At 43.8% G+C, this 24,169-nt stretch overlaps 1 protein-coding gene across 5 annotated transcripts in view; it reads right to left on the bottom strand.

The window, feature by feature from the left end:
• Positions 1–24,169, bottom strand: part of LOC140732995 (sialate:O-sulfotransferase 2-like) — a 450,507-nt gene that overhangs the window by 419,833 nt on the left and 6,505 nt on the right. For 2 of the 5 annotated variants that reach the window (XM_073055732.1, XM_073055734.1), the window contains exon 1: positions 21,938–22,523. The exons of the other annotated variants lie outside the window; for them this stretch is intronic. The gene's annotated coding sequence lies outside the window, so the exon portion shown is untranslated. Of the gene's footprint in view, positions 1–21,937; positions 22,524–24,169 lie in introns of those variants that run through there. 5 annotated transcript variants of the gene reach the window in all.

Genomic DNA, 24,169 nt, shown 5'->3' with positions numbered 1-24,169 from the left:
AGTGTGTTGTACGTGTTAAATTGTGTTCCTGTTGTGGCAGGGGCTCACACACACCAGACAAATGCGGGTTTAAAGGCAAAACCTAGAGAAAATGCAACAAAGTAGGACACGTGCAAAACGCATGTCGGGCAGACAAAAATAAGTAAACTGCATACGGAAGAGAAAACTATAAAACATTAAGTTACAGTTTCAAAAAGACCGATACAGGACTGTCTAGCCTGAAATTTACAGTGTAAAAACTAACAACTGACGAGCAATATGGCTTACGCCAGAAGTGAACGGCAAAGTAATTAAAATGGAAGTGGATGCTGGTTCAGCTGTTTCAGACATTCCACAAAATGAGTTTGAATGCAATTTCAAAGAAACTAAACTGAAGCCTGCTAAATATCCAACTAAGAACTTATACTGGAGAAAAGATAACTCCCGTGGGAAAGACATTCTTAACAGTGAGATACAACAATTATCAAGCCACATTGGTGCCTGTATGTTGTAAAAACAGAAGGTCGAATGTTGTGGAGTCATGAGTGGCTGAGACAACTACAACTTGATTGGAGATCCAGCCACCGTTGGCATGCCACATCCCCTGCACTGAAGCCATATGAAAGCGAATTAAGAAACGTACTGGGTGATGCCACAGTAGCATTCAAGGGCAGTATTGGAAAACTCAAACACATCATGGGTCAAAAAGTGTTAAATGAAAATACTGCAGCCAAGTTCTGCAAAGCCCGTCAGGTTCCTTCTACCATCTGTGATAAAGTAACCAGTAAACAAGATCGTATGGAGGCTGAAAGAATTCATTCCAAGGTTGAGGCAAAGCCAGTGGTCCCAGAATGGGTCCGTGAGGATCTGTGGTGAATTTAAGGTTACCATCTACCCAGTACTGAAAGTAGATCAACACCCTCTGCCCAGGATTATCTTTGCAAACCTTTCAGAAGAAAGACACTTCAGCAAGGTGGACTTAGCTGAGGCCTACTTGCAGATGGAGGCAGACACAGAGTACAAAGTGTTTCTCACCGTAAACACTCACAAAGGGCTGTATCGATGTCACGGGCTTATGTTTGGAATGGCATCCAAACCTGCACTTTGGCAGAAAGCTGCAGCCAGGTGCTGCAAGGGTGTCCAAGCACTCAGTGTTACCTGGATGACATCATTATTACAAGTAAAGATGACGAGGAACATCGCCAAAACCTCAAGACAGTGTGAAAACGATTATGGGCTCAGAGCACAATGCGACAAGTGTGAATTCTTTAAACCAAGCATCACTCAACATAACCTATGGATTCACTTCCAAGGGCTCTACAACTCACATTTTCAGTATTTATTTATTTATTGTTTTTCTTTTCTATCTGTACCACTTTTCATTTGCTCATTGGTTGCTTCTCGGTCTTTTTGTTTAGTTTTTCATTGTTCCTATTGTATTTTTTTCTACTGTGAATGCCTGCAAAGAACTAGAGCCTCAGAGCAGTATTGGATGAAACACACATACTTTGATAATTAATTTACTTCGAACGCTGGATTACAAGTTTGTAAATAACAGAATAATTGTCTCCAATTGTTGAATCATTGTTGGGTCTGGAATTCCGTAGTGCGTCGGCTATGAATATGTTATTCTGAGAGTTTATGCTGAGCTTCATAGAAACAGTTAACAAGGCGAAGGGCAGAGAGGCAGTGTGATCAACCTTGCTGACTGAATGGAAGCTCTCTGCAAAGTAGTTTCCCTGTCTGTGCTCGATCTGTTACAAGTGTTAAAATATCATTAAGCATTTCAAAAGATCTTTCGCAGACAAATAATTTACCCAGAACATTGTGTAGGTTAAGAAGCCCAACAGGAAGTTAAAGGCTCTGGTTTAAGGAGCATTTGAACTGAGATAAAGAAGGAATTCTAGAACTTAGGGCCCAGACAAAGGAGAGTACTGCTACCAGTGGTGGATTGCAGTATTTAAAAGTGGTACAAGAGGTCAGAAATGACTACAGGCACAAATATCAGAAGGGTGTCTACATAGAGGAGAATTTTAGGGGTAGAGAGAATGGAGATTATAGTGGAAGGTGAAAACAAGTTGAAATGTTTATAACTGAGGCATTGCAGGACTGAGGAGCCATACGAAGAAAGCTGTACTTCATCAGGAGTTTGAAGAGATTTGGTATGTCAAATATTCTAGCAAATGTCTACACTTGTACCAGGAAGAGCACGCTCGTTGCTTACATCATCGTCTGGTAGAGAGGCTTTGACACACTGGATCAGAAAAAGCCACAGGGGGTTGGTAGCTCAACAAGCTCCATCGTGAGCACGAGCCTCCCCGTCAGGGGATAGCTTCAAAAGGCTGCGCTTCAAGAAGGCAGCATCCATCATTAAAGACCTCACCATCCAGGACATAACCTCTTCTCATTACTACCGTCAAGGAAGAGGAACAGGAGCCAGAGGAGCACACACTGTGTTTTTGGAAAAACAGCTTCTCCTCCGCTATCAGATTTCTGGACAGCCCTCATTATTTTACACTATTTAATATACAATTTTTATTGTAACTTAGCTTTTTGACATATTGCACTGTAGCTGGTAAGGAGATTATACAAGTATGGCAAGTACTTCTGCTATTTATAAAACGTGGCTATATTCCATAAATATTCATTCTGTTCTGTACTTCTGACCTAAAAACCTGCACTGCCAATAGCTGCGTGTGACTGACTGATCTCCAAGCATAAATCTGGTTCATATAATAAAGATTTTTAGATTCCAGGATATACAGTCTCTAGTGATCTTTGTACAATTAAGGTACACCATATTTTAAATAATTTTTGACTTTCAATAAACTTGTCAGAGGTTTTTTTTTCCCTCTGGCAGGGTCCAGCAGATTAGTGAGAGTCGCCGGACAGTGGAACAGAGGATAGCAGCTGGTCAGTGAAACGCTCACTTTTACCATGACAGCATCTCGTGCCTAGACCAGCAGCGGACACGGGGACCAACCACTCATCCCGTCACCGGGCAACTGGATTCCAGCAGGCTGGCAAATAACATCGTCTGCCAAGAGTTCCCCACCAGATTCCACTGCGGAGAATCAAACTCTCTTTTACAACCTCAGCACGTATTCGGAGCAAGGAGAGAGATCCCTCTGCCTGACCTCTCAGCAAAAATTACACAACTGTCAATCAATCCTGCCTCATTCTTCATCTAAACCCATGTTAAAGCAAGTGTGGTGCAGCCAAGCACAACTTCACCCCGGCTCCACTAACTATTGGCAAGCCAAATGCAAGTCAGGGAAAGTAATAAAACGGGGGGGGGAGAGAGGGGGGGGGAGAGAGGGGGGGGGAGAGAGGGGGGGGAGAGAGAGGGGGGAGAGAGAGGGGGGGAGAGAGAGGGGGGGAGAGAGAGGGGGGGAGAGAGAGGGGGGGAGAGAGAGGGGGGGAGAGAGAGGGGGGGGAGAGAGGGGGGGAGAGAGGGGGGGAGAGAGGGGGGGAGAGAGGGGGGGGGAGAGAGGGGGGGGGAGAGAGGGGGGGGGGAGAGAGGGGGGGGGGAGAGGGGGGGAGGAGAGGGGGGGAGGAGAGGGGGGGAGGAGAGGGGGGGGAGGAGAGGGGGGGAGGAGAGGGGGGGGAGGAGAGGGGGGGAGGAGAGGGGGGGAGGAGAGGGGGGGAGGAGAGGGGGGGAGGAGGAGGGGGGGAGAGGGGGGGGGAGAGGGGGGGGGAGAGGGGGGAGGAGAGGGGGGGGGGGGGAGAGGGGGGGGGGAGAGGGGGGGGAGAGGGGGGGGGAGAGGGGGGGGGAGAGGGGGGGGGAGAGGGGGGGGAGAGGGGGGGGGAGAGGGGGAGGGGGGGAGATTCTGTCTGTGTGTGAGGCATGTTTGCATCTTTCAGCTTCAGCCAGAACACAAACTTTCTTCGTGCCACATTCTCATTCTGTTGTCCTACAGACCTGTCAGCTCATCAGATTGGTTCTGTTTAAACATTTTCATTTGAAGCTAGATTGCACATTTCACAGAACAAAACGAACTACTGGCTTGAAAGCCCCATTACACACAATAAAAACTCTCAGCAGCAATGAAGAGTGCAATGTTACCACTCCTGGGATGTTGGACACTCTGACATGTCTGGCATTGGAAAATTTCTTCAGCCAGAGGGTGGTGAATCTATAAAATCTGTTGCCACGTATGGCTGTGGAGGCCAAGTCATGGCGTATATTTAAAGGGGAGGTTGATAGGATCTTGACTAGTCAGAGTGCCAAAGGTTACAGGGAGAAGGCAGGAGAATGGGGTTGAGATGGATAATAAATCAGCCATGATGGTATGCCAGAGTAGACTTGATGGGCTGAGTAGCTAATCCTATGTTTTATGATTCCAAAAACACTTTGTAGACAAGGATATTCTTCTGAAGCAAAGTCATGCCATGCCATAGGTAACACAGCAAGATCCCATCGACGAATCAGATTGTAATTCATTGATGAACACTGATGAGGCACAATGGAGAACAGCCCAGATCTAATTTAAAACAGAACCCCTCTCATATCATTGTGTTACAGTAGCTCAAGGATTAAAATATTCCATTGGAATCCGGAGCCAAGCATTCAATGTTACAGAGAAAGGTTGAACAAGTTAGGTCACTATTCATTGGAGCGTAGAAGGTTGAGGGGGGATTTGATCGAGGTATTTAAAATTTTGAGAGGGATAGATAGAGTTGACAATGAATAGGCTGTTTCCATTGAGAGTAGGGGAGATTCAAACGAGAGGACAGATTTGAGAGTTGGGGGCAAAAGTTTAAGGAAAACACAAGGGGGTATTTCTTTACTCAGAGAGTGATAGCTGTGTGGAATGAGCTTCCTGTAGAAGTAGTAGAGGCCAGTTCAGTTGTGTCATTTAAGGTAAAATTGGATAGGTATATGGACAGGAAAGGAGTGGAGGGTTTATGGGCTGAGTGCGGGTAGGTGGACTAGGTGAGATTAAGAGTTCGGCACGGACTAGGAGGGCCGAGATGGCCTGTTTCCGTGCTGTGATTGTTATATGGTTATAAGGGGCACCTCACAAACACAAGAGATTCTGCAGATGCTGAAAATCCAGAGAACATACACAAAATACTGGAGGAACTCAGCAAGTCGGGCAGCATCTATTGAAATGAATGAACAGTCAACATTTCAAAACCCTTCAACACGACTGCTCCAAAGGGTCTCAGTCCAAAACTATTTATTCCTCTCCATAGATGCTGCCTGACCTGCTGAGTTCCTCTAGTATTTTGTATCTGCAAGAGGAATGTCTCGGGAAGGCAGCATTCACCATCTAGGCTATGCCCTCTTCTCATTGCTGCTATCAGGCTAGGGGTACAGGACGCTGAAGACCCACAGTTTAATGTCCAGCATCAGTTTGCTCCCCACTGCCATCTGGTTCTTCAATCCAGATGAAAAACCTGAACACTACCTTTCACTCTAACACGGTATCCTGCATTCTGTATTTCTCTCTTTCAGTCTTGCATTTGTATTGTGTTGATTTTGTAGTTTATTATCGAGTATGTACATTCTACATCACGTTAACTTGTGTTAGATAAGTACTTGCTGCAAAAAGCTAATTTCCAGGGTGTATGTACGCCTATGAAAACAACAAACATTAATTCACATGCAATTGATTAATAAACTGCTTGATTATCATCTGTTTCACAAATTCCTTTTATGGGATAAAGTGCTCTAATTGTTACTTTTTCCAGGACTGATATATCTAATACTAGATGACATGTATTTAAGGTGAAAAGAGGAAACTTCAAACAGAAATTTTATTTATTTTTTTTGTTAGAGACACAACACGGTTACAGACCCTTCCGGCCCAACGAGCCTGGCCCACCCAGTTGCACCTGTGACCAATGAATCTACCTGTGGCAAATTAATACGTCTGGAATGTGGGAGGAAACCTGAGCACCCAGGGGAAACCCACACGGTCACGGAGAGAATTGAACAAACTCCTTACAGACAGCAGTGGGAATTGAACGAGGGTTGCTGGCTCTGCAGTAACATTATGGTAACTGCTAACTACCACACACCCCAAAAGAGGAGCAGGACCACCTTGTTTTGTAAAAGCAGAGAGAGAGAGAGAGAGAGAGAGAGAGAGAGAGAGAGAGTGGTGGGCTGTTTGTGCCGGAGGTGTTGGATAAGCACAGAATATGCAGAGATATGGACCAATGGTATCAGACTTTGGAATGGATGGTTTCTACAATAAGATGGAATCTAGATCTCACAATCTACCTCGTCATGACCGTAGACCTTTGCCTGCGCTGTGCTTTCTCTGTATCTCTAACACTATATCCTACATTCTGTTATCTTGTCCTACCTCACTGCATCGATATGGTGAAATGATCTGTCTGGATGGCATGGAAAGCAAAGCTTTTGTTACTGTACCTCAGTAGCAAAACTGGACGGTTCTGTACCTCAGGTTCTAGCCTACAAAATACCCAGGACATCTTCAGGGAGCGGTGTCTCAGAAAGGCAGCGTCCATTTTCAGGACCTCCAGCACCCAGGGCATGCCCTTTTCTCACTGTTACCATCAGGTAGGGTACAGAAGCCAGAAGACACACTCAGCGATTCAGGAACAGCTTCTTCCCCTCTGCCATCCGATTCCTAAATGGACATTGAACCCTTGGACACTACCTCAGTTTTTTAAATATATATTATTTCTGTTTTCTGCATGATTTTTTATCTATTCAATATATGTGTACTGTAATGGACTTATTTATTTTTCTTCTATATCATGTATTGCATTGAACTGCTGCTGCTAAGTTAACAAATTTCACGACACATACCTGTGATGATAAACCTTCTGATAAATGTGAAAATAATAGGATTAAATACCTCAGATTACAAGGAGTAAATACCATTAAATTAATGAGTTTGGCCCAACATCATCCTGGTCCAACTTAAATATGTTGTCCTCATCCAGTCTGTCCTACATACAACTCCGTACCTAGACAATGTAGTTATGGTGGTTCCTCGAGGTGTCATCTGTCTTTAAGGACCCTCAGCATCTGCGACATGCCCACTTCTCATAGTTACCATTGGGGAGGAGGAACAGAAGCTTGAAGACACACACACTCAACCATTCAGAAACAGCTTCTTCCCTTCTGCCAGTAGATGTCTGAATGGTCCATGAACACTACCTCACTATTTCTTTTTTACAATCTTTGTCTTATTTCTTATTGTAACTTACAGTATTTTTTTTTAATCACTACACACAAACTGCTGGAAGAACTCAGCAAGTCAGGCAGCACCAAAAGAAGGGAATAAACAGTTGCCATTTCAGGCCGAGACCATTCTTCGGGACTTTACAGTCTCAACACAATAAATGTCATGGACATACTGTATGTTAGTATTTCTGAGTCTCAATTGCCATCTGAAATGGGCCAGAAAGCCATGGGGTTCAGGGCATTCATCAGTGCAGTCACTCAAATGAGTATGATCTTCTTCTTCAGGGTTATTAATCAGTGTCTCCTCAGGTGGCTATAGAAGCCGATCATAGATCCATAGATTGTTGCGCAGCGTGGACAAGAGTACATCAGTGGTGGCTGTGTTCAGTAGTTGAGTCTTTTGGTCGTTCACTCTCTCCTTTCACTGCTGCAGCTGTGGCACACAGAGGTCACTCTCATGTAGCACAGCTCCCCCTTGATCAGATCTCATTCAGGTGTATCTACTGAGTGCCAAGTCTTCCCAGTTTGAGATGTCACATTCAATTTCTTCAGGCTCATTCTGATGTTATCTTTGAAGTGTTTCCTTTGCCCACCAGGGGCTTGTTGACCTTCCTTTAACTAGGAATAAATTATCTGTTTGAGGAGCCCTGAATTAGGCATCCAGATACCTAACATCAGAGTTAGCGTCGCCTCTTCGTGTTGGAGATGCTGTTCACGCTGACCTTGCCCAGTACGCCGGGTTTTCAGGTGCCTATTTAATCACTGTACTAAGGGGTGAGAAAACCAGTAGAGCATCACCCAAAGCACAGCACCAGTGACAATACATCATCTCCATGGACACGTACTGGTGCGCTCTGTTCTCCAGCTCCTCAAGTTGAACGACAAGACCCACACTGAGAATTGGGAACGTTGAACCCCACTCCCAACAAACTATAAAATTTCATTTTCCTAAACACTGTGGTCACCTGTGATTCACCCCACAACGTCTTTCAAAAGCTGTCGTCTAAAAGGGCTTTAAAATTTAGTCTGGATGAAGGGTCTCAGTCCAAAATGTCGACAGTTGATTCATCTCCTCGAATGCTGCACAGTCTGCTGAGTCCTCCAGCATTGTGAGTGTGAGCATCTATAGAAGCTTTTTGGTGACCTGCCAACCTCACATCTTTGGGACATAGTTCAGATCTATTATACAATTGCTCTCAAAGGAAACTCAGACAGCCGCAGTAGGAATGTGTATTGGTAGTACTGGTGTCACAGAGGCCAGCTTTGGGTGCGTTGGCAGATTTCCTTACCTGGAGGAAACAGGGAACCAGATGTTTCTTTAAAAACAAATAACCCGGCACATTAAATCTGAAAACTTCAGATTTAATTACACAAATTTAAATTCCTAAACTGCAATGGTGGGATTTGAACTCATACCTCCAGATCAATGGATCAGAACTCTGGTTATTATTCCAGCAACCTAACCACTACAGCACCATGGAAAAACGTTCCCTTCAATAGTTATGCAAGAGAAAATTTAATACGTTATCCATTAGCTTTCTTTTAATTACATTTTTAAATACGTGTCCTTAATGTATTTACTTAATTGAATTGTACAGTCAAGCCCCATTTTCTCTTCAGTAGAAGTAATTTTCCCAAGTGACACACAAAATGCTGGAGGAACTTAGCAGGCCAGGCAGCATCTTTGGAGAGGAACAAGCTGAGGACATCTCTGCTGAGACCTTTCATCATTAGTCCTGATTTTCCCTACTTCCCTTCCCTAACCGAGATGATTTAACCCCAGGAACCTCAGGGTCAAGACTGAAAACTTCCAATATTGTTCCCCCATCTACCAATCAGATCATGTATTAAAGTGGTTTTGACTGACTCAGATCTCCACGGAACACCTCTCACATGCTTCCCAAACCAACAACTTGTCAGGGTTCCCATTTTGCCAAGAAACATCTTCTCTATCTATGCAAATAATTCCCTTTATTGCAGAGAAGATTTATAGAGCAAGCCCTTGAGTGAGCTTGGGCTTTTCTCTTTGGAGTGCAGGATGAGAGGTGGCTTGATAGAGTTGTACAAGATGACCAGAGACCATTTCCCAGGGCAGAATGGCCAATACAAGGGGGCATAATGTTAAGGTGATTGGAAGGAAGTGTACGGGGGGTGGGGATGTCAGAGGCCATTTTTCTGAACACAGAGAGTGATGGGTGTGTGGGACACCCTGCCAGAGCTGGTGATAGAGGAACATTTAAGAAATTCTTAGATAGGCACGTGGGTGGCAGAAAAATGGAGAGCTACAGGATGCAACAAGGACGGGTTAGATTGACCTTACAGTAAGCTAAAAGATCAGCACAGCATAGTGGGCTGAAGGGCCTGTAGTGAGCTGTAATGTTCTATATTCAATGTACACTGTGGCAAGAGCTTTCGTACTGATGTGAATGACACCATTGATGAGGGTCTATCTTCGTCTGCTGGGGCTTTGAAGCTTCCTCCCCCATGGTATCCACCCGTCCTCTAATGAAAACTCCTTCAACTCACCTCCTTGACTGAGCCAGTACTTATCTGTCTTGATATCTTGTTAAGCTATTCAATATTACATACTGTTTATTGACTCTCCTGTGAAATGCAATGCCATGATTTTCTGCGTTGAGGTGCTGAACAATTATGGAACCTTCTCAAATACTGAGCAATGATGGCCCGAGAGAGCGGCTTCTTCGAGCTTATCTGCAGAAACAGCTTCATTTCTACCATTAATGCTTCTCTTTTGTCCTTTTCAAGATGGATGGGGTTCTGTCAAAGACCCTGACCTACAGCTACACTCAAACTTCAGTTCTTTACGGCGATGATCTTCGCACTCCCAGGGCTCACCGATTGACCGTCCTTTGATAACCCAAGGACACGGCCTAGAAGACGAGCGTGCCTTCGGGGTTGCAAGGCTTTGCAGCCCTGAGGATGAGCTGATTCTATGCCAGTGTCACTGACTGAAGCATCTCAGGAGAAAATAGATTTTTGGAAGCAGCAGATCAGCTGTTAGAGGGCTCTGTACACGGATATTCTCGTTCTCTCTTTCACTCAGCTCGGGGGGGGGAAAAAAGCAACATGGCTGACTTCAATATTGTAAATCAGAAAGTGTTTTTTCATTTTTCTTTCTTTTTTTGGTCTTGTTCGTCTCCACTCTGGCTGTGTGACACCTCTCTGTCCCTTTATCAGGGAGACAGAGAGCCTGTGGTATGTCAAATTGTCGGGTGAATGATTAGTTTTTGATGTATTGCAGATAGTGGTCTATCTTGGGGGCTTGGCTATTGCTTGCTTGGAGGGTGCTGATGCTTTTCTTTGCCAAAGTGGGGGGGGGGGGTTGTTGCTTCGCTGCTGCTTGTGTGTGGGAGGGGGGAGTGGGGGGGCTTTGGGGTTCTAACATTTTTACTGTCAGTCATTCTTTGGGGTACCCTTCTGTTTTTGTGGATGTCTGTGAAGCGCAAACAATTCAGATTGTGTATTGTATACATTCTCAAATATTAAATGGAACTAGTGAAATATGCCAATTTCAGAGTCACAGCGCCTAACAGCAGAGGCAGGCCTTTCAGCTCAGCTGGACCATGCCAAGCTATTACTCTGCCGAGTCCTATCAACTGGCACTTGGACCATTGCCCTCCTTACCCTCCCATCCATGTACTTAACCAAACTTCTCTAAAATGTTGAAATCAGACCCGTACTTCCACACTTACCACCCTCTGAGTGAAAAAGTTGCCCCTGAGCTCCCCTTAACATTTTACCTTTCACCCTTAACTCATGACCTCCACTTCTAGTCTCGCCCAACCTCAGTGGAAAACAACCTCTTGCATTTACAAGGGGTATACATAGGGTAATTTTGTGTACCTTTATCAAATCTCTCCCCATTCTACTATCCTCCAAGGAAAAAAACTTCTAACCTATTCAACCTTTCTCTAAAATTCATGTTCGCAAGTCTGAACAAGACCCTTGTAAAGTTTCTCTGCACTTTCAAATCTTATTTCAACTCCTTCCTGTAGGTAGGTGGCCAGAACTGCACACGATACTCCAAATGAGGCCTCACCAATGTCAACTTAACTTCAACGTAGAAAGTCCAAATAAACATCAGCCTCTGCATTTTCATCTATTCCCCTTGTTTTTGTTTGAAGTTTCTGTAAACCTCTGTCTAAATCACCCGTTAAAAACACTTGTAATTCAAATATTTTTGTTTCATTCCTTATTATAGCCCCCAGGTTATTTAAAATGAATTGCAAAACCGATTGCCAACAATTGTCTGGCCTCTCGCCATCTTTTATTCCAGAGGTCTGATATTGCAAGAGGCCTGGATAGAGGTAAATGCGAAGGAGTGGCTTTGTGAATCAGTTTAAACTGACAGATGGGTTAGCTGGGAGAAGAGGAAAATGTTCTTTCAGCCACCAGTCAGGATGTGTCTGGAACTCTGACTGTACAGGCAGAAATCTCTTCACACATCACTGGGATGGGACTAGAACTGCTGTGATCAGTTGGACGGGCTTGGTCACAAAGGCTTCTCTGGTGTTTAGAATTTTCCAGGATTCAAAGATTTCCTTTCCTTTGGTGCTCAGGAAAATTGCCACAAAATTTACGAATCAGAGTGCTATCATTTCAGCCCATTTAACAATACAGTTAGCTCCTTTCCTTTGAGCTTTCCTATTCTCAATACGGCATTTCACCCCTTGAGAGCATATACATAGGAACAGAATTAGGCCACTTGGCCCATTTGATCATGGCTGATATACCTTCCATCTCAATCCCGTTCTCCAGTCTCCTCCTGATAAACTATGATGTCCATACCAATCAAAAACCTATCAACCTCTGCTTTAAATATAGCCAATAACTTGGCCTCCACAGTCCCTGGGGCAATGAATTCTATGGATTCACTACCCTCTGGCTGAAGAAGTCCACAGAACATGTTTAAAATGGATTTCAAATGGCACTGGTGATGCACAGCAAGGACTTGCTGATAGCAAACCTATCAAACAATACTATAAATTACTGTATTAATCACACTTTTTCTCAATACGATCATCGCGATCAATCGCCTGCAAGTCCCTTTCAGAGTTCAGCATTTGAACTTCGTACTTCTGCGGTGTGAACTGAAGTCGTGAAGGTGCAGGGCGGGCATGGTGCGCATGGGCTGAATTGAAGCAGCTGGCCCGAATTGAAGCAGCTGGCCCTGAGTCCGGAAGCAATGGAGCCTGGGTCCAAGACCACAAGATATATATAGGAGCAGAATTAGGCCATTTGGTCCATCAAGTCTGATCCACCATTTCATCATGGCTGATCCAATTTTCCTCTCAGCCCCAATCTCCTGCCTTCTTCCGGTCTCCCTTCATGCCCTGACCAATCAAGAATCTATCAACTTCTGCCTTAAATATACATGAAGACTTGGCCTCCTCAGCTGCCTGCGGCAAAGAATTCCCTTTGATTTTGAAGCTGTGTCCTTTGGTCTTAGACTCTCTGATCAGAGAAAACATCTTCTCCACATCCAATCTAGCAAGGCCTTTCACCATTCCATAGGTTTCAATTAGGTCACCCCTCATTCTTCTGAATTCTAGTGAATACAGGCCCAGAGCCGTCAAATGCTTTTCATATGACAAGCCATGCAATCCCGAAATCATTTTCGTGAATATCCTTTGAACCTTCTCCACACATTTTAGCACATCCTTTCTAAGGGGCCCAAAACTGCTCACAATACTCCAAGTGAGGACTCCTCAACAGTGCTTATAAAGTTTCAACGTTACATCCTTGCTTTTATATTCTAGTCCTCTTGAAATTAATGCTAGCATTGTATTTGCCTTCCTCACCACAGACTCAACCTGCAAATTAAGCTTTAGAGAATCCTGCACAAGAACATCCAAGTCCCTTTGCACTCAGTTTCTCTCCAGTGAGAAAATAGTCAACCCTTTCATCTCCTCTATCAAAGTGGATGACCATACACTTCCTGACACTGCCATTTCTTTGCCCATTCTCCTAATCTGTCTAAATCCTTCTGCAGCCTCTCTACTTCCTCAAAACTACCTGCCCCTCCACCTACCTTGACAAAGCAATCAATTCCATCAACCAAATCAATGATATATAAGAAAAATTAGTCACACAGAGACCTGCGGCATACTGCTATTCACCAGCAGCTTGCCAGAAAAGGATCCCTTTAATATCACTCTTTGCCTCCTGCCAATCAACCACTGCTTTATCCATATTAGAACCTTTCCAGTAACACCACAGGCTCATAGCTTGTTAAGCAGCCTCATGTGTGGCACCTTGTCAAAGGCCTTCTGAAAATCCAAGTACACAATATCAATTGATTCTCCTTGTCCAACTGCTTGTTATTTCTTCAAAAAATTCCAGAAGATTTATCAGGCAAGATTTTCCCTTGAGGAAACCAAGCTTACTACAGCTTATTTTATCATGTGCCTCCAAAATACCCTGAGACCTCATCCTTAATAATTGACTTCAACATCTTCACAATCACTGAGGTTGGATTAACTGGCCAATAATTTTCTTTCTTCTGTCTCTCTCCTTACTTAAAGAGTGGAGTGACATTTGTAATTTTCCATTCTTCCGGAATCATTCCAGAATCTAGTGATTCTTGAAAGATTATTAATCCATAATCTCTTCAGCCACCTCTTTGAGATCTCTGAGGTGTACATCACTTGGTCCAGGTGACTTATCTACCTTCAGACCTTTCATATTCCCAAGAACCTTCTCTCTAGGTTTGATAACTTCACACTCCTCATGCCCCCAACACCTGGAACTTCCACCAGACTGCTAGTGTCTTCCACAGTGAGGACTGATGCAAAATACTTATTCAGTTCATTCACGGTTTCAATATCCCGCATTACTACCTCTCCAGCATCATTTTCCAGCAGTCCGATATCCATTCTCACCTCTCTTTTATATTTTATGTATCTGAAGAAACTTTTGGTATCCTTTTTAATATTATTGGCTAGCTTGCTCTTCATATTCCATCTTTACCTTAATGACTTTTTTTTAGATGCGTACTGTTTTTAAAAGCTTGCTAATCCTCTAACTTCCCATTAATTTTTGCTCTATTATATGCTCTCTCTTTGGCTTTCTGTTGTCTGTTTGCCACGGTTGTGTCACTTTTGCCTTAGAATAATTCTTCCTCTATGGGATATATATATATCCTATGCCTTCCTAATTGCTTCCAGAAATTCCAGCCATTGCTGCTCTGCCGTCATCCCTGCCAGTGTTCTTTTCTAATCAATCAATGGCAGACGCAATACAGTGTTGGGAAATGTATGGCTCTGCACTTCGGTAGAAAAAAAAACAGGGTTGACTCTTTTCTAAACAGAGAGAAAATACAAAAAAATGAGGTGCAAAGGAACTTAGAGGTCTTTGTGTAGGATTCCCTTAAGGTTAATTTTCAGGTTGTGTCTGTGGTGCAATGCTAGCATTCATTTCAAGAGGAGTAGAATATAAAAACAAGGATGTAATGTTGAATCTATTGAAAGCACTGGTGAGGTCCCGCATAATTGAGAGCAGGGTTAGGCTCCTTATCTTATTAAGGATGTGCTGAAACTGGAGAGGGCTCAAGGAAGGTTCACAAAAGTGATCCCAGGATTGAATGGAGTGTCATATGAAGAGCTCAGGGCCTGTATTCACTAGAATTCACGAGAATGGTGAAAGGGCTTGATAGGGTGAATGCAGAGAGGATGTTTTCTGTGTTGATAGAATCTAACACAGCCTCAGAATAGAAGGGCATCCTTTTAAATCAGAGACGAGGAGGAATTTCTTTAGCCAGAGAGTAGTGAATCTGTGAAATTCTTTGCCACTGACAGCTATGGAGGCTAAGTCAATATGTATGTTTAAGGTAGAGGCTGACAGATTCTTGATTGGTCAGGGCATGAAGGGATACGGGGAGAAGGCAGGAGATTGGGGCTGAGAGGAAAATGGGATCAGCCATGATGAAATGGCACAGCAGACTTAATGGGCCAAATGGCCTAATTCTGCTCCTATATCTTAAGGTCTTATAATAATAACCATAAAAGAGTCAATGAAAGACTACCCAACTTGAGTGTTTGACCAGAGGGCAAAAGACAACAAACTGTGCAAATATTAAAAGAAGAAATAATAAGAATCATAATAGCAACAAGGATAAGTAAGCATTAAATATTGAGAACCTGAGGGAGAGAGTTCTTGAATGAGAGTCCATTCGTTGTGGAAGTTTTCCATGATGAGGTAAGTGAAGCTGAGTGAGGTTATCCCCTTTGCTTCAAGAGCCTGATGGTTGTAGGCTGGTAACTGATCCTGAACCTGTCGTGTGTGCCCTGAGGCTCCCGTACCTTCTTCCTGATGGCAGCAACAAGAAGAGAGCATATCCTGGGTAGTAGGGTTCCCTGATGATAGATGCTGCTTTCCTGCAACAGGGTTTCACATAGCCGTGCTTAATGGTTGGGAGGGCTTTACCGTATCCACTACTTTTTGAAGGATTTTTCATTCAAGGACATTGGTGCTTCCATATCAGGCTATAGCACAGCTAATCTATATGCTCTCCATTACACATCTATAGAAGTTTGTCAGTGTATTAGATATGCTGAATCTACACAAACTCCTTAGGAAGTAGAGGCGCTGCTGTGCTTTCTTCATAATTGTATTTATGTTCTGGGTCCAGGACAGATCCTCTGAAATAATATCACTGAGGAATTGAAAATTGCTAACCCTCTCCAACTCCGATCCTCCAATGTCGATTGGCTCAAGAACCTCTGGTTTACTTCTCCTGACATCCGCAAGGAGCTCCCTGGTCTTGCTGACATTGAGTAAGAGGTTGCTATTATGACACCACTCAGCCATATTTTCACTTTCTCTCCTATATGCCGATTAATCACCACCTTTGATTCGGCCAACAACGGTGATGTCACTGGCAAATTTGAATATTGGATTCAAGTCATAAATATAAAGTGAGTAGAGCAGTGGGCTAAGTATACAGCAGGCCTACGATGCACCTGTGCTGATGGAGATGTTGTTGCCAAACCAAACTGACTGGGGTCTGCAAGTGAGGTAATTGAGGATCCAATTACACAAGAAGGTATTAAGACCAATGACTTGGAGCTTATTGATCAGCTTTGAGCGGATGATGGCATTGAATGCCAAGGTGCATACCTTTCTCCAATCATCTTAAAATTATGCCCCCTTGTATTAGCCTGGGAAAAAGTCCCTGGCTGTCCATAATATCTATGCCTCCTTAACCTGTCAAGTCACCTCTCATTCTGTTCCTTGCACTAGTTTAGGCACCACAGTCACCCAGATGGTAGAGCTGTAGCCTATCAACTCCAGTGACACAGCTCAATCCTGACCTCTGGCGCTGTCTGTGTGGAGTTTGCATGCTCTCCTTGTGTTTTCTCCCACATGTCAGTCAGTTAATTGGCTGCTGCAAATTGCCCCCTGCGTGCAGCTGAGTGGTAGAATCTGGAGGGAGGGTTGAGGGGAATGTGGACAGCACACCATAGGATCAGTGTAAGTGAGCGTTGGATAGTCAGTAGGGATTCAATGGGTTGAAAGGTCTGTTTCCAATCTGATCTGATGAGAACAGTTCCACGTCTCTGGTGAAGTCCCACTATACTAAATCTTCTCTGCATGCACTCTTAAGGTCATCACTACTTCCAGTAATGAGGCAACCAGAATCAAAGAGTAATACTGTAACAACAGTTCAGTGAGTGCTTCAGTTAACGAGCTTTCTCCTAGCTTCCCTCCTGATCCTTGGCTGCAGTACAGAAGATCCCTGTGACTTATCTATCCAAAACCATGAGCTCTTCTGGCCATCATTTCTCTTTGAGCCTGTAACCCAGTGATTGACAATCTCAATATCCACCACCTCACCGAAAACAAAACCTCTTTGGCTCTCACGAGTGAATCTGCAGATGATGGAAATAAATAAAAACACAAAATGCTGGCAGAACTCAGCAGGCCAGACAGCATCTATGGGAGGAGGTAGCGACGACGTTTCAGGCCGAAACCCTTCATCGGGATGAAGGAAACCCTCCTGATGAAGTGTTTCGGCCCAAAATGTCGTCACTACCTCCCCTCCCATAGATGCTGTCTGACCTGCTGAGTTCTGCCAGCATTTTGTGTTTTTACTTCTTTGGCTCTAATTGCCACCTAACCCAATTTCCCTCGGGATCAATAAAGTATGTCTGTCTGTCAAGGGCATCTGTTCCCAACTCTCACAAGCCCAATTATGTCCTCTATTGCTAGCCAAATACACAAGCTATTATGAAAGTCATCAGTACATTTTACATTACCAATTTGTAGAGCTGAAGTTGAGCTGTGTCCACAATACTCTGCAGTACTTTGCCATCACCAGCAGTGCAGTTGCCTTAGCAAGCTATGATATATCTGCATTAGACACTTTCTATGGTGCATCAATAAAAATTGGTGTGGATCCAAGGGGACATGCCAAATTTCTGTAGCGTCCTGACAAAGTAGAGAAAACAGAAGTGCAGAGGAGGGCTGCTGGATTAATTGGATGGTTCTCTCAAGGAGCTAGCATTAACATAGAGGGCTGAAGAGCCTTCATCTGCAAAATGTGATTCCAAGTATATCCAACCTAGATCATAGAGTTCTCTGTTTTAAGAACGTTAGTAAACAATCATTCTTACAAGATCTTCAACCACCGAATCAACAATTGAGCGTAGGTTACCGCTAATTGACAGGAATTCCTCCACCTACTCTTTAGATTGGGTTTACTTTGTATTCCTTTTACTGAAGTACAGCTGTCTCGACGTGACTGGGTGGCTGCCTCCAAACACTGCATTGCAATTAACGCTGACAGTGGTGAGTTATCATATTCAGAGCTTTCCAGCCAGGGCTCTCCATCCCTCTGAAGGATGGACAATAGGAACATAATCACGACAGGATTATCAAGTGATAATCTGCATTTGGCTCACAATAGAGGACAGAATTAAGGTCAATTGAATTACTACAAGCTTCTAAAGCAGAAAGGCCAGGGAATTCCACGACAGTGCAACAAAACCATTGCAGAATTTGCAGTGAGGATTTACTGATTAATGAGATACACAAGGATGGGCATTTCTGATCAAAAAGGAGTGCAGTTTTCTGTAGCAGGAATTAACTATTCGGTATTTCACACGGAGACAACATTCCCAGAATGGCAGCAGGATACCTGCAAAGGGACAAGGATTTGAGCCATATGGATTTCTCTTTTCTGGGCACAGGCAGATGGGAATGACTCACTTCTGAATACTAATTTCCTGTCAGCATGGACAAGATGTTTCTGTGCTTAGACCATAAGATGTAGGTGCACAATCAGACGATTCCACCCATCCAATCTGCTCCATAATTCCATCATGGCTGAGTTATTATCCCTTTCATCCCCATTATCCCAAGCAGGATAGAACCAGACTACAGCGCACAGTGAGGACTGCAGAGCGCATCATTGGAGCCTCCCTGCCCTCTATTGTGGACCTGTACTCTTCCAGGTTGAAGAAGAGGGCGGGGAACATCATAAAGGACTCCTCCCATCCTGCACACGGACTGTTTGATCTGCTTCCATCTGGTAGGTGCTTCAGATCCCTCCAGACTAAGACTAATAGGCACTGGAGAAGTTTTTTCCCTACTGCGGTCACTTTGCTGAACAGTTAACTGCCGGTTAACTGTCGGCTAACTATTACTTGGATTGCACTACCTGTATGTATAATCTATATTTTCATTTATATTTATCATTATTATTGTTATGAGCAGAGAGACAACATCTGCCGGAAGTAAATTCCTTGTATGTGCATAGGTACTTGGTGATTAAAGTCTGATTCTGATTCTCCTGCCTTCTCTCCGTATCCTTTGACACCCTTTCTGATCAAGAAGCTATCAATTTCCTCTTTAGACTCAAGGACATGGGCTCCACAGCCATTTATGGCAATAAATCCCGACTCACCGCCCTCTGGCTAAAAAATTCCTCACCTCTGTTCTAAAGGGCTGCCCTATATTCTGAGGCTGTGCCCTCTGATCCTAGACTCTCCCACTATTGGAAACACCCTCTCCACATCCACTCTATCTAGGACTCTAAATATACAATAAGTTTCAGTGAGATTCCCCCCCACCCCCCCCCCCCCCCATTCTTCTACACTCCAGCGAGTGCAGGCCCAGAGCCATCGAACGCTCCTGTGTTAACCCTTTCGTTCCCAGGATCATTCTAAATGGGTCAAACGGCCTGTGCCTGTGCTGCAGTACTCTCTGACTCTATAAACTAACGTAAAAACAACTTAATAAGACATGTTCAACAGGGGGGACATGGTAGTGTAGTGGTTAGTGTGATGTGATTATAGTGCCAGCAACCCAGGCTCCATTCTGCCGCTGTCTGTAAGGGGTTTGTATGTTGTCCCCGTGTCCACATGGGTTTCCTCCCACACTCCAAAGGCATACAGATTAGTGGATGCATTGGTCACATGGGTGTAATTGGGCAACACAGACTCGTTGGGCTGGAAGGGCCCGTCACCATGTTGTACCACTAAATGGCAACCAGTATTTTGGAAGTACCTTTAATCACCCTGGATGAGACGGAGAATCATAATCTTTGTACCGAGCGTCACAATGTCAAGTGCCAGAAGTCATGCATTTCAACTGTGAGGATGAGGTTTAAAGGAGATAGCTGGGACAAGTTTCTTTTTTTAAAAAAAAAGTGTGCTGGGTGCCATGGAAACAGATATGATAGTGTGTTTAAGAGGCTGTTAGATAGATGCAAGTATACGTTCAGGGAATTGGGGGGTACATCACATGCTGGCAGAAGAGTTTTAGAGTAATTCATCTTCGTGTCCAGCACTGACATTGCGGGCCAAACACAACACTGAATTACAACAGAACATGGTGTATGTTAAACCACCACATTCTAACCAATGAAGAGGAGCAGCGGAGGGTGAAGGGAGATTTAATGTATACAGAATTACGAGGTGTGTAGAGCAAATGTAGAGTAAACCCCCAATGAAGTTGCATGAGAGTAGAACTAGAGCTCATAGGTTAAGGGTGAGAGAGATCTCTTGCAGAGATCGCTGGAATCGAGCTCCGACGCCCCCAGCTGGAATAGCATCACACTGACCGCTCCGCTACCGTGACGCCCCGTGTCCCTTTGACTCTACGGCCAACCTCTCCCACGGCTCTCAAACGCGCAACTACCACTTCCATCACAACCTCCACTCTATCAGACACCTTCTGTCTGCTTCCCTGCCTTCCTCCAACCTCAAAACAAATCACGAAACTCTACCCCGAGATGCATTTTCAAACTTATTATCAAGTACGTACATCACCAAATTCTATCCTGAGCTTCATTTTCTTGCAGGCATTCACAGTAGAACAAAGTAGTACAATAGAATGAATGACAAACTAAACACAACGACTGAAACTGCAAATACAAAAACTACTTCAATATTACATAAATAAAGCTGAGAACGAGTTGTAGAGTCTTTGAAAGCGAGTCCACGGGTTGTGTTCAGTATCGAGGGGAGTGAAGATGTTAGGAGTGTGACAGTTGAAGAGTAATAACTTCCTGAACCTTACGACTCAACACCGTACAGCTTATTCCCCACCCACCCCACCCTCTCGACCCTCCCTGACCACCGTCACCGCCAGGCCTGCCGAGACATTACAGCGCTCACTGCCTGATTTCCTGTGCTTGGGACCCGGGAGCACGACTTCAAACCGAGCCAACAGTAAGTGGATTACGGACAGCCGCTGCGGCGAGTGGCATCGCTTAGTAAAGATTATTGCAAAGCTAATTTCACAAGACATGAAGGAATTGGATAATCTACCTTCTGCTGGTCTCACATAAAACCCAAAAGAAGTTAATGCCCGAGTTAAAATAACAGGGATACGAATTTAATATGAGCATATTGAATTGGGAACCAGAAGATCCAGCATAAATGCAAACTCTACAATCCAGATCAGATTTTATCTTCACTGGTCATTATTTTGTTTGTGTTGCTGAAGCTGACACGGAAAGCCGATTGTGGGCTCCGTACATCCTTCCCTCCTGAATTCACGTTAATGATTATTCAAGCACCTTGCTCGCAGGTCTGGACAGTTCAATCCGTCCCTGGAGAGAGCCCGGGCTGCCGTGAGACTCCCGTCGAGCCCGGCAGATTTAGCGAGCCCCCTGCCGACGGTCACACGGAAGGTAGCGGGTGAGAAATGGAGATGTCGGCGGGCTGCCCCTACAGCAGACAGTCCAAGTACTGTACACGAAAAGGGTAACAGTTCTAATGAGAATCTCAGAAACCCGCAGCAAGGAAGAAACAAAAACAATTTGCATTTATATCGCACCTTTTATTACCATGTAACATATTACAGCCAATGAAATTATTTTTAAAAATTGTGTCATTTTGCAAACGGTTGCTTTAAAATGTATACAGTACGTGCCAATCGATTTAAACATGAAGTCACAGAGTAACAACATGAAAACCGGCCCTTCGGCCCAACTGACCCATCCTGACCACGGTGCACACCAATTGCCTGGGTTTGACCCGTATCACTCCAAACCTCTCCTATCCATTTAATAATCTAAAGCAAGTTCCCACAGTCAGATAATGAAGAGACTTTTCCTCCCTGCAATGGTTGATGAAGGCAAAACAAGAATTAACTCAGCTTTGATGGGCAATAATTAGATTCAGACACAGGATCCAAGTTTCAAAGTTTCATTAATCAGCATGTTCGACACCACTTCTCAGTCTCCCTCTCTCATTCATCCACTCAGAGTCTGGAGAGTAATCAATAATTTAAACAAAGATAATTTAGATATAAAACAGAACTTACACAGTGCAAAGCGGAATTTCCTTGAGGTTTAGTGTACAAGTATAGACTATTTCTGGAAAGCTGTTTACTGGAGCCATTGCACAGACCGGTAGGTCACATGTCACAATTCTTAAAGGGGTATACACCCAATAGCATATATCCACGTATATCACACTGACGTGGCCACCGTCCCTGGTCTTATCTGAAATTGTGCCTGATGTCCCACTAAGAACAGGATAATGACACCTCCAGCAACGTAGAACCTGCACGGAGAGTGACCGTTGACCTAAAACCACGTGACTCGGGGGAGAGCCAGAAGTCATTTATTGCCTGCACACAGTACAGTACGGTGCAGATACAGAAACGAGGAAAAAGCTGCTGGCAGCAGCATCACAAGCACAGACAACACTCAGAACAGTTGATGAAAGTGTGAGGGATTTCCGAACATTTACAGAGGTACCCACTTATTCACTCATCTATGCAAAATTGAAAGAGATTTTAACCAGAAACCTCCCACTCGGACAAGAGCTTCATCACCTCTCAACGTGGTGTCTACATTTCTAGTGACAACTAGGAATATTTTTAGGACTTGTGGAAACTGTGTGGTGGTTTCTTTCAAACTTATAGTCTTTTAACATCTTTGGACTATTTTTACTGTGCCCATGGTCTGTTTTTTTTAAATCAATTATGCTATTGTTTGCACTGTTGTAACTATATGTTGTAACTATGTGGTTTTGTGCAGGTCTTGTAGCTTTAGTTTTTGGTCTTGTTTGTCTGGTGGGTTTGAAGTTCCTTTCCGGGGAACGTGCTAAGACGGTAGCGCGATATTAATACGCAGCAGCCTCTCCAGACTCTGGGTTGGGGATTGCCAAACGTTATGTGGATTTTCTAGTGTAGTCTGTTTTGTCATGTGCTTTTGTGATATCATTCTGGAGGAATGTTGTCTCATTTCTTAACTGCATTGCATTTGTGGTTTCTAAATGACAATAAACTGAATCTGAATAAGATTAGCACTGTAAAGCAATATGCTATCTGCTATGCTACTGTGTCAACCAGTTTGTTGGGATTGGGTTGGGAATAGGCAGGACACAGGTTTATATAATGGGAACGTTAAATTGAAAATATGAAATTGGTCTGAAAGTTGTATTCTTCTATTTGCGAGTCTGCACAGCACAAACAAAACTGTACAATTTACAACTTCCTGCTTCCCTGATTGGGTAAGACAGGGGAAATGTGCAAGGCTGATGTGCCCAAGACACAGAGCCCTCACGATGGAGACCCAGCGATTCTGGAAGCGGCAATTAACCTCATCTCAATAGACTCCTTTACTTTGCAAGATTACATGCTGCTCTCTAAATAGTATTGTCAATATGCATGTCAAGTGCATACATCATCAAATAAATTGTCTGCTTCCTTTTCAATAAATCAATGTCATCAAGTACCTTTGTTAGCTCGGTATCATGATTAATAGGAAGCCTTGGAAAGCAACTTAGAATGTGCAGTATGAATATATGGTTTTTAAAGTGATCCCAAGCACCATTCCATTATTATGTCAATTAAACATTGTTGTAACTGACACCAAAGACCTTGACACCAATGAGACACCAATACAGAGTAGACACTCTGTATTGTCTAATGTTATTTCCTGTACACAAAGTGTAGGGATAACAGAATAATTGTTACTCCGGATCAGATGCAGCACAAAAAAAACCACAAAAGGTAAAGAACAAATAATAATAATTAAAATACACAATAATAAATATAAGATACCTTATATACATAGATTAACTGTATGTCCATAAAATGATGAGGCTGTGCATCAGGTGATGTGAAATAATAAAGTAGTGGTGGAGTTAGTTGGAGGAGGTGTTGATCAGCCTTACTGCTTGGGGAAAGTATCTGTTTCTGAGTCTGGTGTACCTGCCACGGATGCACGTCCAGCCTCAGATGAAGCAGCTGATTTGACAGCTAGCATTAATTTACAGTGAAAACAGTGTTTACCACACAAAGGACAAACAGTGCACAGGAAGCAACAGTCTGAGCAGCATTTCACCACACAAGCAATGACTGGCAGGTAAATGCAAATGAATTATAGACTTCAATGTAATCCAGGTTACTTCAGTAATGTGATCACCAATATTATAGAACCTGGAACAGTACGGCACAATAGAGGCTCTTCAGCCCACAATGTTGTGCCAAACTTTCAATCTTCTGTAAGATCAATCTAGCCGTCCCCTCCCACATAGTTTTCCA

Source organism: Hemitrygon akajei, chromosome 9, assembly GCF_048418815.1.
Source record: "Hemitrygon akajei chromosome 9, sHemAka1.3, whole genome shotgun sequence".
Classification (NCBI taxonomy): domain Eukaryota; kingdom Metazoa; phylum Chordata; class Chondrichthyes; order Myliobatiformes; family Dasyatidae; genus Hemitrygon; species Hemitrygon akajei.
This window is presented reverse-complemented; position numbering and strand designations above follow the sequence as displayed.